This window comes from Lygodium microphyllum, chromosome 19 (genome assembly GCF_053477565.2).
Source record: "Lygodium microphyllum isolate KBCC chromosome 19, Lygodium_microphyllum_v1.1.10, whole genome shotgun sequence".
NCBI classification, from domain to species: domain Eukaryota; kingdom Viridiplantae; phylum Streptophyta; class Polypodiopsida; order Schizaeales; family Lygodiaceae; genus Lygodium; species Lygodium microphyllum.
This window is the reverse complement of record NC_141153.1, coordinates 117,693,125-117,698,574: the sequence shown is the minus strand read 5'-3', so window position 1 is coordinate 117,698,574 and position 5,450 is coordinate 117,693,125.

Below are 5,450 nucleotides of genomic sequence, written 5' to 3'. Positions count from 1 at the left end.
AGCTAGACTATGGTGGAAACAATGGTGCAGGGATCAAGGGACTTCAGAGGGGTCCGTTACCTGGGAGAAGTTAAAGAAAGCCGTGCAGGGGAGATATTTGTCACCTACATATCGTACACAGAAAATGAATGAGTTCTACGAGCTAAAACAGCTAGGACTCACCCTTGACGCGTACTACTCAAAATTTGTCTCACTCTTAAAGTATGCGCCACAGACGGACATGACGAGTGTCCAAATTTTGTGCGGGCTTAAATCCACCCGTAAATACCCATCTCGAATCTATGCGTCCATCAGATCTTCAAGATGCACTCATTCCAGCGGCGCCTATAATTCAGGAGGTGCAAGCTAGACCAAGGGGTAACAAAACTTGGTCCTATAGTGACCCGAACAGAGGAGCATTCAGACCTCAAGTGAAAAGAGTTCAAGGTCACAATCAGGGACAAAGGAAGAAAACAATGACAAATAACGTCAACAACTTTGTTCCTACTCAAAGTAATGGCCGAAACCTCCGATGTTTCCACTGCAACGAACCCGGTCACTTCAAGAGGCAATGTCCCAAGCTCAGCGGGGAACATCGTCAAACGCCTTTCCAAGGTGCAGACCGCGGTCAAGGAGCCGCCACCCGTGGAAGAGGAAGAACTGCCTGCATTACCAATAGGCAAAGATGCGAAGCAGAAGAAGAGGAAGATCGGACTGTGGAAGCAAAATTCGAAAGAGCGACAGTCCATGCCGCTTTACACAAGAAAGGGCCGAATCGCCAGTTCTCGGTGATTCAAACACCGTCGGACTATCAAGGTAAAAGTTTCAAAACCTTGATTGATTGTGGCAGTACACATTCCTTTATCTCACCAGCATGTGCAAAAAGATTAGGAATAGCCACAGTAGAAGCACCTTCCCTGCTTGTGGAATTGGCAAACAGTCGTGAGGTAACTTGTACCAGGCAAACTGCTAAGGAAGAATTCTTTCTGGGAGGAAAGAAAACCTCAGTCAAATTCAGAGTCATGAATTTAGGTATCCATGAGTGTCTACTCGGGATGGATTGGCTTAAGCCTAATGACGTCCACATCCACTGTGGAAAGGGTCAAGTTTCCTTTCGAAACTCTGAAAGGGAGTTTGTCACAACTCAAGGTGAGGCAGGAGTGCCAAGAATCCAATTAGCCAAAGTATCGCGGATCATAAAAGGAGTCAGAAAAGGATTACCCGTTTACCTGATCAAACTCAACAAGTTAGATCAAAAGCAAGAGTCTCATGAAGGACCTTCTTGGCTAAAGGAATACGCTGACGTATTCCCCAAGGAATTGATTGAACTTCCGCCTCCAAGAGAAGTTGATCATGAAATTAGGCTAGTGCCTGGAGCTATACCAATTACGAAGAGGCCTTATAGAATGTCCATACCTGAAGCAATTGAGTTGAAGGAACAACTCAAGCAACTGTTGGATCAGGGTTACATCCGGCCTAGCAACTCACCATGGGGAGCTCCAGTACTATTCCAGAAAAAGAAGGATGGGACACTTCGACTATGTATTGATTACCGAGGGTTGAATCAATCAACAGTCAAGAACAAGTATCCTATTCCTAGAATAGATGAGCTTCTTGATCGTCTTCAAGGTGCAAAGATCTTCTCCAAGATTGATCTCAGGTCAGGTTACTATCAAATAAGGATCAAGGAAGAAGATATTCCAAAAATGGCCTTCAATACAAGATATGGGCACTTTGCATTCTTGGTTATGTCATTCGGGCTTACAAATGCACCTGCCACCTTTAATAGATTAATGCAGGATATTTTTAGACCATATCTTGATGATTTCGTGCTTGTCTTCTTCGATGACACTTTAGTCTATTCTAAATATGAAGAAGATCATGAACCTCAACTACGGATTGTCCTTGAGACAATGAGGTCTCATAAGCTGTATGCAAAAATGAAGAAGTGTGCATTCTTCAAGCGTCAAATTGAATATCTGGGATTCATAGTATCATCAGAGGGAATATCAGTAGACCCAGTCAAAGTCAGGGATGTGCTTGAATGGCCAATACCAGTATCCGTCAAAGAAATACGTAGCTTTCTTGGCTTGACAAGATGGTATAGGGTCTTTATCAAAAACTATGCTTTGATTGCAGCACCTCTTACAGACTTACTAAAGAAGTAGACTTCTATTACATGGTCAACTCCCGAACAAAATAGCTTCGACAAATTGAAGCAAAGTTTGGTATCAGCACCTATTCTAAAACTTCCTGACCTCAATAAAGAGTTCGAGGTAGTAACTGATGCCAACATTCTTGCCTTCGGGTGTGTACTTATGCAGGAAGGTCATCCAGTAGCATACTCTTCAAGGAAATTGAAGAGTCATGAAAAGAATTATGCTACGCATGATCTAGAATTATTAGCTGTCATCCATGCTCTAAAGCTTTGGAGACACTACCTGTTGAGTAACAAGTTTACTCTAGTAACCGATCATAAGAGTCTCAAATGGATTTTTACCCAGAACGAGCTCAACATGAGGCAACGTCGGTGGTTGAAGTATTGGAGGAGTATGATTTTGAAATCAAGTACCGACCAGGGAAAGAGAATGTAGTTGCCGATGCACTCAGTCGCAAGGCATTCCTAAATTCCCTAATCTTGCAGAATCCATCAACGGCCAGATCTCTGACTACAAAGGTATCTATGCCAAACAACCCTATACTTGAACTAGCTAGAGAGGAAGCATGCCATGATTTGGCCTACCAAACAATGATAAAAGAAATATCTACCAAGGAGCAGAATCAGAAGTTACAAGCTAAGTATCAGGAATTTTCCATTGATAATGGACTTGTCTACTACAGAACAAGGCTGTGTATACCAATAAGCCAGTCACTTAAGCAGAAGATATTATGGGAAGCTCATGATTCTCCTTTCGCAGGACATCTTGGCTATGCAAAAACTCTTAATGCAGTTATGAAGAGCTACCATTGGGAGAGGCTCAAAGGTGACGTTCTCAAGTATGTCACTGAATGTTTGTCTTACCAACATATTAAGGCCGAACATGTCATGTTGCCAGGGAAATTGCAACTACTTGACATTCCCCAAATGAAATGGGAGTTCATCAGTATGGATTTTGTTGTGGGCTTACCCCAAGTCCAAGGAGGATACAATTCCATTATGGTTGTGGTTGACATGCTTACCAAGGTTGCACACCTGATTCCAGTAAAGACAAACTATAAAGCCTCCGACATTGCAAGATTGTTTATCAAGGAGATATTCAAGCTACATGGGTTACCTAAAAGAATCATTAGTGATCGAGATTCTCTCTTCACATCACACTTCTGGAGAGCTATCTTTGAAGCTATTGGGACTCAACTCTATTTTAGCATCGCCTACCATCCCCAAATAGATGGACAAACAGAGCGAGTGAATCAAATCGTTGAGGATATGCTTAGGGCATACTGCTGTCGAGAGCCGAAGAGGTTGATTCAATACTTGCCATTAGTTGAATTTGCCTACAATGCTTCTTACCAGCAGAGCATTCAAATGACCCCTTTCCAGGCATTGTATGGTCATGATTGTCGAAGTCCCCTAAACTTTTCTGATCCAACCCTAAGAGTTGAAGCTTCAAGACAAATGTTGGAGGACATGGATGATCAAATAAGGTCAATAAGACAAGACATACAAGCAGCCAAGGATAGACAAAAGGCATATGCAGATTTGAAACGTCAAGAAAGAGTCTTCGAAGAAGGAGACATGGTCTTCATTCGTGTACGCCCTAAAAAGAGTTCTCTATCCCTAGGAGAATGCAAGAAGCTAAGTCCAAGGTATTGTGGGCCGTATAAAATCCTCAAATGCCTAGGACCCAATGCTTATAGATTGCAACTCCCTGAGAACCTAAAGGTTCACAATATATTCCATATCAGCCTATTGAAAAAATATGTACCCAACCCTAATCATGTACTTAATGACCAACAAATTGTAATGCCTAGTCAAGGAGTCCTTGAACTAAGGCCGGATAGGATCTTAGATGTTAGGGAGAAACAGTTAAGATCTAGAACCTTGAGAGAATGCCTTGTCCAGTGGAAAGATTATCCCGAAGAGGATGCCACTTGGATAGATGAAAGCTCTCTCAACCATCAATATCCCCAGTTTACCTCGAGATGAGGACATCTCGATTCCTCCAAGGGGGAGAGAATGTAATATTTCCATTATGAGAATATTTCTAAACCCACGTGATAGTCATGCAAGGGAATTCCAACATCCAAAAATACACTGATGGTGTGATTTTTCGAATTACATACTACGTATCTTGATCTCCACTTGCATAAATGAGTTAAAAGAACTTACGTGGGAACCTCCTCCTAGAAAGCCAAAAGGATAAGCTTTAGAATAAGGGAAATTTTTCTTATTATTTTCCCCCTTTTTCCCCTAGCGACTGTCGTGCTGGAGGGGAGGGGGAATAGCAAGGATGACTAAGCATCCTTGCTGGGGGTTGTAGAGGGAATAAGCCCATGCACGAGCCGCGTGAAGGAGGGGAGGTACCTCTCCCTCTCCCATATAAACCCCTGTGGGTGGGAGGAAAGCATTAGGGAGGGAAAAAAAGAGGGAGACGGGTAGCCATCGCTCTGTTAAAAGAAAATCTCGTGTTGATGCCAAGTGGGAGAAGGGTGATAATTGGACGCCGCCACGAATTGTGTGAGAGGGGATGATGCTGTAGATTAAGGAGAGAGAGGGTAATGCTCCAGTCGCCACAAATCGTGAGGAAGGAGGAGTTGAAGCGATGACACGTTGCACCAGTCGCAGCTGAAGGAGGGGCTGTGTGGTAGTCGTGAAGGGAGAAGGATGTTTTGCCTAAAGCCTTGAAGTCGCCGCGAGCTCCTGCGTCAGTGTTGCTACCTCAAGCTGAGCCGCCTTCAAATGCCATCCCAAATCACTACTGCATTCCGCCTCCTGCCTGCCATAAATTCTTCAAAGTCATCTCCCCTTTTCCCACGTGGTTTCTGAGACCACAGAAGCTTCCAAGAAGCTTCTTGGAAGCTTCTAAGGGGAGAGATCTAAGTCTCCTTTCCTATTGTCTTTCAAGCGGGTTTTTTGTAATAGGGTTTAAGCTCCCATTTTCATGGGCTCCACCTAAGCCCTATCCTATTGCCTCTCAAACGGGTTTTTTTTAAACCCCGCTTCCCTCCCCCGGAGTTTAGGCCTTTCCCAAGCTTGCCTTACACCCCTTTTCTGTCACAATTTAAGCCCTTTCCCCATTAAGACCCCTTCCCCTAGTTAGAACCCAACCCCTGTGTTTTTTTTTTAATTTTCCTTTAGCCTTTCCCATTGGTCTCGGAATCATTTCCCCCCTACATGTGTAAACCCTCATGAGTCCCTTTTCTCCTAAATTGCCTAAGGGTCCTTAGACCCTTACTTATAACCTTTACGGTTATTATTTTCCCTTAAAGCTCTCCTACACCTTGTGTCTTTTCCACACCTTGTTATTCCC